The 5,961-nt window shown below is 40.0% G+C and overlaps 1 long non-coding RNA gene and 1 pseudogene across 3 annotated transcripts; one reads left to right on the forward strand and one right to left on the reverse strand.

Annotated features, from left to right (window-relative positions):
- LOC127002986 (A disintegrin and metalloproteinase with thrombospondin motifs adt-1-like) overlaps nt 1-2,648 on the forward strand; it is a 36,390-nt pseudogene extending 33,742 nt beyond the window's left edge.
- On the reverse strand, nt 2,522-5,159 carry LOC127002996 (uncharacterized). Of its 3 annotated transcripts, XR_007756811.1 has the most exons (5): nt 3,275-5,159; nt 3,043-3,175; nt 2,709-2,810; nt 2,610-2,640; nt 2,522-2,575 (listed from the first exon to the last, which is right to left on the reverse strand). It is a non-coding gene; the product is annotated as an uncharacterized LOC127002996 (long non-coding RNA). The 3 variants fall into 3 exon arrangements; XR_007756810.1 differs by having other exon boundaries at nt 2,556-2,640; XR_007756809.1 differs by lacking the exon at nt 3,043-3,175 and having other exon boundaries at nt 2,556-2,640; nt 3,275-5,157.
- Nucleotides 5,160-5,961: the final 802 nt, after the last annotated feature.

Consider the following 5,961-nt stretch of genomic DNA (forward strand, 5'->3'; position numbering starts at 1 on the left):
CTTGCTTTAGCGCTCAACTTTCCACCTCTCGACGACTGACTCCCGAGAGGTCCAAGATTTATGAGACCCCCTTCAGGAAACTTACACGAAGCTCCGGGTAGTGACAGCGATGGTGAGGAGGAGGAGGTGGAGAAGGAGGAGGAAGAGGGAATTATAGGGAGAGAAGGGCAGAAGGAAGGGAAGAATGAAGGGGAGAAGAAGGAGGAAAGGGGTAATATAAACCTCACCTTTCTAGTCCTTAAACCTCATCTTTTCCTCCTAATTTCTTTCCCTTCAAACCTCACCTTTTCCTCCTAATTTCTTTTCTTTCAAACCTCACCTTTTCCTCCTAATTTCTTTTCTCTCAAACCTCACCTTTTTCTCCTAATTTCTTTTCTTTCAAACCTCACCTTTTCCTAATTTCTGTCCCCTAAACCTCACCTTCTTCTCTTAATTTCTATCCCTTAAGTCTCATCTTCTCTTAATTTCTGTCCCCTAAACCTCACCTTCTTCTCTTAATTTCTATCCCCTAACCCTCACCTTCTTCTCTTAATTTCTATTCCTTAAACCTCACCTTCTTCTCTTAATTTCTATCTCCTAACTCTCACCTTCTTTTCTTAATTTCTATCCCCTAAACCTCACCTTCTCCTCCTAACACCCTATACTAAACATCAGGATCTAACACTCTACCCTCGCTCCCAGATACCCCGTGGCAGGCATGCGCTCTCTACTGCCAGAAGAAGAACTCGACAAGCTTCTGGACGCCCCGCTACGAGTTCAAGGACATGCCGCACATCTCCACGCACCTGCCCGACGGAACACCTTGCCACACCGGGGGATATGTGTGTAAAGAGCGCAACTGTGTGCCCCAGGTGAGGTGTATGGGGGGTGTAGGTGAAAGGGGTGTAGAGGGAGGTGTAGGTGGAGGAGCTGAAAGGGGGGGATGTAATTGGAAGGCTTGCAGGAGGAAGGAAAAAAAAAAAAGAAAGATGGAAGGACAGAAACGAAAGCTGGTTGTAAATAGGAGAACGAGGTGTAAGAAAGATGACAATAAAAAGACAAGAAGAAGAAAAAGAGGAAAAAGAAAAGCAAAGACAGACAGAAAAGAAGAAAAAGGTAAAGAAGAAAAAATGGTAGAAGAAGAAGAAAAAGAAGAAGAGGAAGAAAGAAGGCGTATGTTAGAAGGGCGTTTGAGTATGTGGGTGTATAAATAGATAGACAGATAGATAGATAGATAGATAGATAGATAGATAGATAGATAGATAGATAGATAGGCAAAGAGACTAAGAATCAGAATATATGTGTGTTTTTAGGAGTATATATACGTGGGTGGGTGTGCTGGTGGGTGTACCCTTAGCAAACATGTGTGTGTGTGTGTGTGTGTGTGTGTGTGTGTGTGTGTGTGCTTATAAATCCTTTGCTAATGACATACTAAATAAGGACCTACAATTAATTAATACCAATGCAACAAAACATCCTCTTCAACCCTCTGGCAATATTTGTACATCCGTCTCTTCCCCCGGCCTCCCTTCATAATAATACCTGGCGTTGCAGCATCATTATCATCCCCAGCATCAAGGTTTACATAGTTCCTGACGTCATGGTTGTTGTTTTTTTTAATATATATAATTATGTATTGATGATGGTTTCTTTTTTTTTTTTTTTTTTTTTTTCAAGGGGAAAATGAGTTGGTGTTGTTGTTGTTGTTGTTGTTGTTATTTTTTCAGTTCCTACTCTGCTTCTGTGATTCAGGATTTCTTTCTCTCTCTCTCTTCCTTTTTCCCTCTCTTTCTTTCTTTCTTCCTTTTTCCCTCTCTTTCTTTCTCTCTTTCTTCCTTTTTCCCTCTCTTCTTTCTTTCTTTCTTTGCATTTTTTTCTCTATCTTCGTACAAATCTTTCTTTCCACTAAACAAATCGGATGATGAAAGCATAACAACAACAAGAATATTAAAATGAGCAGCAACAACAACAACAACAACGCCTATAACAAAATGAATGTGCCTAACACCTCACAAGAGCTGGCGGGCCTAATCCTTCAGGGGTGGACTCGCGGACTTGGCATCATTGCTTGGGTGACGATCTCTGCGTCGCTCATTGGCTGTTGTTTACTAGATCTAACCTGCCGTGACGTATAACCTACTATCTCTCGCTCTCTGCTACCTCTATAAATCAGTACCATCACTTAAGCAATGGCAGACTAAGAATCAGAATATATGTGTGTTTTTAGGAGTATATATATACGTGAGTGGGTGTGCGGGTGTGTGTACCCTTAGCAAATATGTGTGTGTGTGTGTGTGTGTGTGTGTGTGTGTGTGTGTGTGTTAACCCCAGAAGGATTAGGCCCGCCAGATCCCGTGGAACCGACTATAATCAACACCAACCTCTCCCTTCCCCAGGCAAGCAGGGCCCGGAGCGCGTCAGTCATCCCCAAGGACACACTCTTGGAAGACGAGCTGTCCGCCGACTACCAACCCATAGACGTGGACGACCTCTTCAACTAAGCCTGACCTTCTAATTTCTATCCCCTAAGCCTCACCTTCTTCTAATTTCTATCCCCTAAACCTCACCTTCTTCTCCTAATTTCTATCCCCTAACCCTCACCTTCTTCTCCTAATTTCTGTTCCTTAAACCTCACCTTCTCCTAATTTCTATCCCCTAAACCTCACCTTCTTCTCCTAATTTCTATCCCTTAAACCTCACCTTCTTCTCTTAATTTCTATCCCCTAAACCTCACCTTCTTCTCCTAATTTCTATCCCCTAAACCTCACCTTCTTCTCCTAATTTCTATCCCCTAAACCTCACCTTCTTCTCCTAATTTCTATCCCCTAAACCTCACCTTTTTCTCCTAATTTCTATCCCCTAAGCCTCACCTTCTTCTCCTAATTTCTATCCCCTAAACCTCACCTTCTTCTCCTAATTTCTATCCCCTAAGCCTCACCTTCTTCTCCTAATTTCTATCCCCTAAACCTCACCTCCTTCTCCTAATTTCTATCTCCTAAGCCTCACCTCCTAATTTCTATCCCCTAAACCTCACCTTCTTCTCCTAATTTCTATCCCTTAAACCTCACCTTCTTCTCCTAATTTCTATCCCCTAAACCTCACCTCCTTCTCCTAACTTCTATCTCCTAACCCTCACCTTCTCCTAATTTCTATTCCCTAAACCTCACCTTCTTCTCCTAATTTCTATCCCCTAAACCTCACCTTCTTCTCCTAACTTCTATCTCCTAAGCCTCACCTTCTCCTAATTTCTATCTCCTAACCCTCACCTCCTTCTCCTAATTTCTATCTCCTAAACCTCACCTTCTCCTAATATCTATTCTCTGACCCTCACCTTCTCCTAATTTCAATCCCCTAAACCTCACCTTCTCCTAATTTCTGTTCCTTAAACCTTCTTTTCTTAACATCCTCTCCTCTGCTAGACTTCACTCTTAACCCCTTACTAATGTTTTCTTTGCTCCTCTCATCCTCTACTCTTAATTTTGCTCCTAAGCCTAACCTTCTTTTCTTAACATCCTCTCCTCTGATAGGCTTCACTCTTAACCCCTTATTAATGTTGTTTTTCCTCCTAAACCTCATCCTCTACTCTTAACTTGTTCTCCTAAGCCTAACCTTCTCTATTTATTCTCCCAAGCCTCACCTTATGCTCCTAACACCCACTGCAATGCTCCACTATTCATTCCTTATACAACGTTGTCTATTCTTCTAAACCACATTCTCCTTATGCTCTCCTTACTAAGCTTCAAAAGTCACTCCTTCTGTCTTGTTTCCTTTAGGTGCTTCGTAATCTGTTATCAATTTTTGCTACTGCTGTCTTTTATTTACGATGAAGTCTACTATTTATTGATCTATTTATTTGTTCATAGTATTTATTTACGTCTGATTGTCCTTAGTATATTGACATGGAATTTTTGTGCCTCCTTACGCCAACGGATCGGAGATGAGCACCGTGGCCAAGCGCAGCCATGGCTTTGTTTATGCTCTTATATCTCTGTATGTCTTAAAACTCATAATCTGAAATATCTCTTGTTTTTACGTTTTTTTTTGGTCAACCTAATACATATTTTTTTGCTAATCTATGTACGTTGTATTTTCATTGGCTTTTAGATTATTCAAGTTATCCCCGAACTCATAATCTGAAATCTCTCTTATTTTTATGTTTTTTTGGTCAGCCTAATACATATTCTTTTGCTAATCTATGTATGTTTTATTTTCATTGGCTTTTAGATTATTCAAGTTATCCCTGAACTCATAATCTGAAATTTCTCTTGCTTCTACATTACTTAGTTTCTTGTTATTATGTCTATCTTCTTTTTACTGACCTCAAGAATGACTGTTTTATGATTCAAGTTTATCTGTTTTTGCTACCGTTACAATATCATCTAATTTAGTTTGTCTTGACGTTCTGTATTGCCACAAAGCGCACTGGGTTCTTCTTTCAACTCATTCTTTATTATCTTACTGTATTTTATGATTCTGCTATTTATTAACATGTATATGGTCGAAGGAAACTGATTTTTCTTACATTATATCTTTGGTTCGCGTTCTTAAAAGTCTCGGCGTCCCAGATCGCCTGTTTGAAAAGCCTCTCGTAGAAGTTGCTGGGGTTTTCATGGCCTGTTTTGTGATGCCAGGGATAGATTTACACGACACTTCTGCACCTTAACTATCTGTCTATCTATCTATCTATCTATTCATTTTTATCTATTCTAATCTCCTTATTCATTTATTTCCTTATCTATTATTTCTATCCATTCATCTCTCTCTCTGTCTATCTATCTATCCATTCATGTTTATCTATTCTAATTTCCTTATCCATTTATTTTCTTATCTATCTATCCATTCATCTCTCTCTCTCTCTCTCTCTCTCTCTCTCTCTCTCTCTCTCTCTCTCTCTCTCTCTCTCTCTCTCTCTCTCTCTCTCTCTCTTAAGCGGGAAAACCACCCATGAAAACCCGATTAACCTTCTCTGTGGCCTTGGGGTAATCGTACTGACACACACACACACACACACACACACACACACACACGCACACACTAATGTTTAATACCTGATACCTTTAGGAATATGAACCCTTATCACAAGTCTTTCTCTGTAACAGAATTACTCTAAAATATCAAAAATTGCCCTAATAAAAATAAAAATGTCTGGCCTACTACTGCAACCCATCCTTAAGTCACCGTGCAGAAAATGGTTTTAATCAAGTCAGGGCAGAAGGAGGAGGAGGAGGGAAGAACGAAGAGGAAGAAGAAGGAGGAGGAGGAGGAGGAGGAGGAGTCAATAACATAGTCCGCTCGCTTCGTGTTCAAACATCTTTTTCTCTCTCCTCTCTCCCTCCCTCCCTCCTTCTTTCCCTCCACCCCAAAATAATAATAATAAGACACCTTTTAATTTTATGCTTCGTTTCATTAATTAATAACCTCGTTTAGAATTAGTGAAGTTAATGATAGCCAAAGCGCCTCTCCCCACCGCCATATCAATAGGTAACCTTATCATTATCATTATTTTCGTCTTTTTGGGGCGTTTATTTTAGGCTGTGGTTATATTTTTTACCTTTTTTTTTTTTTGTCCTGAGAATCGTCAGGGAGGAGGGGGGTGTTTAAAGGGTATATTTGGACGCTTTCTGTGTTTCTTTTGTTTTCTCTGCAGTCTTAACTCTTTATTTTTGCTTATCATTGTTATTATTACTATTATTACTACTTTTATTATTAACATCATTACTACCATTATTTTTCCTGGGTATCGTAAGGGAGGGAGGGAGATTCAGGGATACATATTTCAACGCTTTCTGTATTTCTTTTGTTTACTCTACAGCGCCACCCTGCCTTACTATGCTCATTATTGCCATTATTACTATCATCACTACTGCTATTACTACCATCATTATATTCCACCGCCATGGCTTCCTTCTCCCTGGAATTCATGTTCGTAGTAGAGAGGAAAAAAACAAAAGGTCTTGGGCTGGTTGGAGAGCGTAACTCCAC

The sequence above is a fragment of the Eriocheir sinensis genome, chromosome 2 (genome assembly GCF_024679095.1).
Source record: "Eriocheir sinensis breed Jianghai 21 chromosome 2, ASM2467909v1, whole genome shotgun sequence".
NCBI lineage: Eukaryota > Metazoa > Arthropoda > Malacostraca > Decapoda > Varunidae > Eriocheir > Eriocheir sinensis.